This window comes from Lactuca virosa, chromosome 8 (assembly GCF_052849685.1).
Source record: "Lactuca virosa cultivar CGN04683 chromosome 8, Lactuca_virosa_CGN04683_v6, whole genome shotgun sequence".
Lineage (NCBI taxonomy): Eukaryota > Viridiplantae > Streptophyta > Magnoliopsida > Asterales > Asteraceae > Lactuca > Lactuca virosa.
This window is the reverse complement of record NC_136433.1, coordinates 250,966,935-250,974,512: the sequence shown is the minus strand read 5'-3', so window position 1 is coordinate 250,974,512 and position 7,578 is coordinate 250,966,935. Positions and strand designations below refer to the sequence as shown.

At 33.3% G+C, this 7,578-nt stretch overlaps 1 pseudogene; it reads left to right on the top strand.

The window, feature by feature from the left end:
• The first annotated feature begins 4,059 nt into the window (after positions 1 to 4,059).
• Positions 4,060 to 5,043, top strand: LOC145129109 (dirigent protein 22 pseudogene; annotated as a pseudogene).
• Positions 5,044 to 7,578: the final 2,535 nt, after the last annotated feature.

Below are 7,578 nucleotides of genomic sequence, written 5' to 3'. Positions count from 1 at the left end.
GTATTCAGAGTCGAATTTCTGCCCGCAACTTTCTAGACTTTTGCTAGAAATTCTATTAATATTTGTTAGACGTGTTACTTGCCAGATAGCCAACTGGATAGCTGATAGTCCTCTAAGTACCTGTCCAAGTGAGTTACCTCAATATAATATAATATTATATATATATATATATATATATATATATATATATATATATATATGGGAAAAGGGAATATACATTACAGCCCCACCTAAGCTTAGGTACTAAACCTCTTGAAAATACATTGTTTTACTATATAAAGATTACAGTTAATGGATTCACGATTAATACTTCAAGATGTAAATTCAAGATCGACACAATAGGGTTTAGGGTTTAGGGTTTAGGGTTTAGATTTAGGATTTAAGGTTTAGGTATAGGTTTAGGGTTTAGGGTTTAGGGTTTAGATTTAGGGTTTAGTGTTTAGGGTTTAGGGTTTAGATTTAGGGTTTAGGGTTTAAATTTAGGGTTTAGGGTTTAGGTTTAGGGTTTAGTAATGTTCACTTGGGTGAAGTAATAAACGATATATGAGGAAAGAAAACAGGGATGATAAAATGATAATGAAAGAAAGAAATGTTGTGGAGGATGATATATTTACCAAGTGAAACCAAACCGGGTATATCTAGCATGTTAAAACGACATATTTTAGAAGTTTAGTACCTAAGCTTAGGTGGGGCTGTAATGTATATTCCCTATCACCTATATATATATATATATATATATATATATATATATATATATATATATATATATATATATATACTAGATGTGCGCCCGCGCAAAGCGGCGGTGATCAATCGTTTTTTTTGGCGAATAATTAGTGACCGGGAAATAATGATTAGATTTTATTATTGATTATTATTTAATAAAAAATTATCACTTTTAATTGATACCTTATGTTTATATTACATGTTTATACTATTGATGTAAATTAATTAATATTGATGTTTAGTTTAATAAAATATAAAGTAATTTATATATATATGAATTTAATATTTTAAAAAATTCATTTTGTTCCAAATTGAATTTCTTAATTACTTTCCTTAATTCAAGTGTTCAAATTTTTGGCAAGTATTAATGAATTATTTATGCATAATTGATTTGTACAAAAAGTTTTGTAACTTATACCTCTTAAAATTCAAGATATAACTAATATGCTTTATAATATAGTATAAGATATATATATATATATATATATATATATATATATATATATATATATATATATATATATGTATGTTACGATATAAGAGCTATTAAAGTTGAGCCGAAAGTATAGTCTCTATGTGCTTAATGTTATTGTACTACAGTTATTGAGTAGAGCTGAAAGTATAGTTCTCTATGTGCTTAAATGTTATTCTACTTGAGTTTTTCATTACGGGTAAGTGAGGAGTTTACAGCGGAAGGACGACAGGTCCAGAGCCTATGGACTCGTGTTGACGACGAAATGGAAGACAGACCGTAGGTCTAGATACATATATATTCTTGGTGGATCGACGAAAGGTCGTGAGCCGATCGGTGGATCGGCAAAAGGTCATAAGCCATTATTTGTATGCATGTATATGTATTGTGATGTATGGTATTTTGGGGAACTTACTAAGTTTCATGCTTACCCAGTTGATTACATATGATTTCAGGTATTTATCCAGATCGTGAAAAGGGCAAGGCTTCACTATACACACGCGTATCAGCATCATGTTTTAGTTTTCCGTATATACTTTGATTTGGAGAATTGACCCTCGACTAACAAACATGCTTTTTGTCATAAATAAATGAACGTTTGAATGAAATATTGTCTTTTAAATATGAAAAAAATGTTATTGAAATTGGGACATTAAAAAACCATTGACTGATGACAAACCAATCAATACAATTCTTCCATGGATTGGTTTGTCATCCGTTAATTGTTTCTTATATGAACATATTAGTTGGTTTTCCGTTAACGTACTTTTAGTAGATTGTACCAAGGTGTTCAACACATAATTTGAATATCTTATAATAATATTTGTAACATAAATTTTTTATAGGAAATGAATTATATGGACGATGATGAGTTCAAAATGATACTAACGTCATCGTTTTTTGGCAAATAATATGTTATAGAAGACTTTAATCTTTAGTTTTATGGTGCTTAATGACGTTTATTAATATTCATAATTTCAACTAAGAAATTTCCATATTTTTAATGAAAGGGTAAAAGAGTTGAAAAAAAAACATTGAGACTTTTTCAAAAACTTGGCAAAATAATGCGACTTTTGTGGAGGTAACCGGCTAAAAAATAGTATACCAGTAAAAAGGGACTGACTTGAGGTTTTATCCGGTGATCGGGATTTTTTTGTTAACAAAATAAAATTTAAGATTTTTGACTATACTGGACCAAAATATTTGGTTTTTTCTGAAGATTTCCCTATTATTTATGTATATTTGAATTCTTTTGAAAAAATGAGAGGAGCATGGGAGTGAGAGGTGACAATTTCCTAGGGTGAGAGAAAATGACGTGGCGTTGATATGACACGCAAAACCTTATCTACATTTGTCATAGTCCAAATACAAAAGCAATTTCTTGTCGTTGCCGATGGTTTCTCTGTTTTTTAAGTTTTTATGTTAATAAAAGTTAACAGTCAAGTGTCAAACAAGCCTCCAAAGGCCAATGTTACTAAAATCGGGTTGGATCGTGAACAGGTTGGATCGTGAACAGGTGAAGAGACTGGACCAATTAAGAGCAGATTAATACGGCCGGATTTACCAAAACAACGGAACAGGTGAGTCATTGAGCCGGTAAACTCTGAAATAATTAAATGAAGAGGCTTTGGCAAAGTATCTGATTACATGTGAAAGCTCAGCAAACACCCAGAATGAAGATTTCTCGTTTGATATACTCACAAGACTGGAAAGTCAGTTGTTGTCGTTGTTGGGGCTGAGCTGTGAGAATAACTGTTCATCTCTTGGTTCTTGCTCAATGTCAAGGGGGATCTAAATGGTTTTCGTGCAAATTCATACCGGACTTAGCTAGGCAAGAGACTACTATTGATACAGAAGCTAGTTAATTCAGACGTTTGGATATTGGATGGGGATAAGGGCAAATTTGGAAAGCTTAAAATCAAAACAATGAAAATGCAATCTCACAATTTTAGTAGAATTGTGGGGGTAAAACTGGAAAGCTCTATCCACTGCTAGATTCTTGGAGGAGGAAAAATCGTATTTCTTATCAGGCAAAATTGGGAAGTTTAAAATTAAAACAATGAAAAAGTCAACTTAGAAATTCGGCAGGTTTGAAAGGAGCAAATCTGGTAATCTCAAGTCTCTTGATTGAAGTTTGGAGGAGGCAAATTGAGACCTCTCAACAGGGCTGGTTAAACTGAGCTGACCCGACGGTTGAACAGTGACCCACCCGTCACCACAAGTCAACTAAAAAACCGGGTTTTAAAACATTGCCAAAGACCAAAATCCAAGGAACTGCCAAAGTCTTTTTTCTAAGTATATCTCGTTGTGACGAAAACGAGATGATGGCTGTTGCTTTTATCAACCAATAATTTTTTTTTTTCTCTCTACCTCTTAACATGTTTTAACATGTTATAACATGGGGAACACCATTTTCCCCTTTGTGTTATGATGGTGTTATGGCTAAGCTGGCATATGAATTGGGTATTATAATATGATCCATACCTAATGCTCTTAAAGATAACAAAATATTACCATTTAGTCTTGATTTTTTATGATCTTTGTTGTTTTAATAGTAAATGGTACTTTTGGGTTGACATATGGGTCTGAAAATAATAAGTCTAGCAAAAAAAATAGCAACTTTAATCAAAACAGATTAAATTAACCGACTAAACCGCTAATTGAAACGGAAATTAACATGAGTGATCAAAGATTTTTGTAAGAATATTTCCTTTGACCAATATACTTGTGATATAATAAAAAAATATTTCTTTGACTAATGTACTTGTTCCAGAAATAAAGCTTCAATATTCAAATGCCAACGCATAAGAAATGAATAATATTCAATTATTGTGTTCTCTCCCCTCCGCTTGCTTCTATAAGAGAACAAGTTTCTGTCTCACTTTCTCTTAAGTTTCGATCTTATCATTTCTAAGAAGTTTGCTTGCAGGAAGAAGATTAAAGATTCAATTTTCCAACTTTTACCTTTCAAAGACCCCATTTTTATATCCAAATCTCCTTCTTCAATCCCAAATCAAGTTCCTAAATTTTTGAATCTTTATTGTTAAGGGTTGAGATTTCTGATACAAAATGAAGACAGAGCATGTGATGTTGATGCTATGCACAATTGTGATAGCAATCCCATTGGTTCAAAGCGTTTCTGAAGGGCCAAAAGCAGTGGAAAACTGGTTCAAGGAGCTCCCACTCAAAAAACAAAAGTCTACAAATCTACATTTTTATTTTCATGACACCATCGCCGGACCAGGTCAAACTGCATATCAAGTATTCGACTCAAACATCACCTCAACCAGCATGAGCCAATTTGGTCTTGGCTTCATGTTTGACAACCCTCTAACCGTTGATCCGGAAGCAAGCTCCATGAGGATCGGTAGGGGCCAAGGGCTATTTGGATCAGCATCCTTGGAAGTACCACGGTTTCTTATGAACTTGAACTTTGTGTTTACAGAAGGGACTTTCAATGGTAGCACCCTACAGGTTCTTGGCACTAACCCTATCTTGAGTCAGGTTCGTGAAATGTCTGTTGTTGGTGGTACAGGCGTTTTCCGACTAGCTCGTGGGATTGCCACTGCTCAGCCGTATTTCCGTAATGATACGTCGACTATTCTTGAATTTGATCTTGTCGTGCTTCATTATTAAGCGTGTTGATGTTAAAGTATAACGTACCTAAATCTGTCAGTTACTACATGGAGTCTGAATCGTTTTGTTGTTTAGGAAGGATTTGTTGTTTTGGATTAATAATTAACTGCCCTGACTGTTACATGGTGGTTACATATATCATTAGTATAGATATGGAATAAACAATCGTGTGTATGCTTGCTGCAATTAATAAATTTTTTTATTATAAATCTTCTTGTGCAATATAGAATCTCTATTATACTCAATAAATGCAAGGTGTCATGACACCGAATGCCAACGGATTGCATCCACTCACAATGGTAAAAATTATCACCATTGGAGTATACAAAAAGTTCCGTACGAGTCTCACGAATAATGGAGCATGGTTGAAAATGGAATTAATGAACCGGCAAGTCAGGCTTAACCATACAACAAATAAGTGATTTAAGAGAGTCTAAGAAGAAGGATAGGAAGGCTCTATTTTTTATCTATCAGGCGGTGGACAATGTGATCTTTGAACGGATATCTTATATTCTTCTTCATCAACATCAAAAGATGAATGTAACAAAAAAGTCTTGGAAGAGAATGTAATTAAACTATCAAATTCAAACTAATGAAACAAAAAGTTTTGGAAGTGAATGTAATTAAAAAGATGAAAAATTCAATTGTCAAATTCATTGGACGTGTTTGGCATAGAGTTTTGGAAGCTTTGAGAGCTTCTAGCTTTTAGCTTTTGACAAAACGCTCTACTTTCAACAAAAAAACTTTATTTAGAAGTACGAGCGTTTATCTTTTAGTTTAAATAAAATGCTTCAAATCTAAAAGCTACTTCATGTAACGTTTAACAAAACGCAACTGAGCTTTTGAAATCAATTTCCATAGCTACCTTTAAAAATATATCTATATATTTATTTCTTTGTAATCAATTGTCATTCTATGTAATTTTATATATTTCAAAAGCTTCCAGCTACTTTTGTCAAACACTCATATAACAAATAAAAGCTACAGCTACCCGCTACACGCTACGCTATCCGCTACAAGCTACTAGTTACCCGCTACACATTACCAGCCACCCACTTCCCACTTCGAGCTAAACGCTACTTTTGCCAAACACGCTCATTGTCTATTAAAAAATCGCTCCTTACCATGTGAATCAAAGTCTTGAATGTAAGTAAACAAAGACCAAAAAATCAATTGTCGATTTCATTGAAAAAACTGTGTTGTGAATAAAAGTCTTGGAACTTGGAAGTGAATGTAAATGTAATTAACAAAGATAAAAGTAGTACAATTGTGATTTTTGACTTCATTAGTTTATTACTATGTTCCTCTTTTTCATTTTTTGAACAGCTTCGGGAATATTAATTTGGTCAAAATTCGGTAGTCGGTTCTAGTTTTGGAAGTAAGTAGCGATTTAAGATTGTCATGGAGCATTGGTAGATTGTCCATGGAGATTAGCATTGCATAAGATTGTGACCAATACTCATGAGTACTTAAATGGAGAGTTTAGGTATTGGAGTAACCCGCACTTAATAATTACTTAATGGATTATATCACAAGTAATTCTAAGATGGTAATATCATATATTCTTCAAACAGAGATGCATGAGCTCTTTATCCTACAATCTGTTGTATCTTGGTTTCACCCCAACATTTGTGACTGGCAGCAATACTAGGTTTGACTAGATATGACATGAGGAATAGGCAAAATATATATAGTCAAATTTTATTTAGACCTTCTGCTTTAACAAGAGAAGTAGATATCGTTGGGGCCCTTAATGGTTTGGTTTTGACATCAAAATATATGGTCACACTCCGACTGAATTGATAATGGATTGATTGTGCAACTTGTTTTGGTCGACATAAGTCTCTATCTAGAAACATAATCTTGAACGTTCAAGATTGGAATATCTCCATGTCTCACATTCACATAGATATCATGAAGAGCAAAGAAAATATTTGATCACTTATCTAAGGGTTGTATCACAACTTTAAGTTGTGAGTTTGGCATGTGCATTAGATGGAAAACTCTCTACTTATTACTAGAGAATAGTGAACCATAGAGTGTTGGTGACTTTTGCAAGTAGGAGTCGTTGGAAGATAGTGCCCACACAACAATTGGTAATATTACTATTAATTATAAGGTCATTTTGGGTTACACGCAAGAGCATATAAAAGCAATATTTGTTAGAGATAAATTATAAGGATCTAGTTTGTTAATTAATTAAGTCTTTAATTAATTAAATGAAACTTGTAGATCTAGATGGATCGAAGTGTAAGAATCTGAAAATCAGATAATTACCAAAGATAAGGATAACTACTTAGTGACCAAGTAATTATCCCTTATGGTTTAAATTCATTCCCGTAAAAATAGAGACACATGAAACTGGGTTTATGAGTTGATGCAAATCTTGTAAAAACCCTAGAAATCTCGGTGGTCCTCTCCATTTTCAAAAACCCTAAATCCAACGACCTGCGCCCCACAAAATCCCACTCACGCACCACGTAAATTTCTTGGAAACCCTAATTGTGTACGGTTAATGCTAGTACCTCTTTGGTGGTTTCGGTGTTGTGGCTTTGTGTCTTGGGTGTGATCTGGAAGAGGAGTTCTACATGGGACTATTAGCAGTCCTCTTTAATCAAGATCAAGCAGATTTTCAAAGGACTACAAGGGTATGGTTTCATTATTCCTTTTTGTTTATTTAGTTGAAATTAATTGCCTAAACTTGGATCCAGGTATTGAGTTATGAGGTTAATTTTGTATTGCTT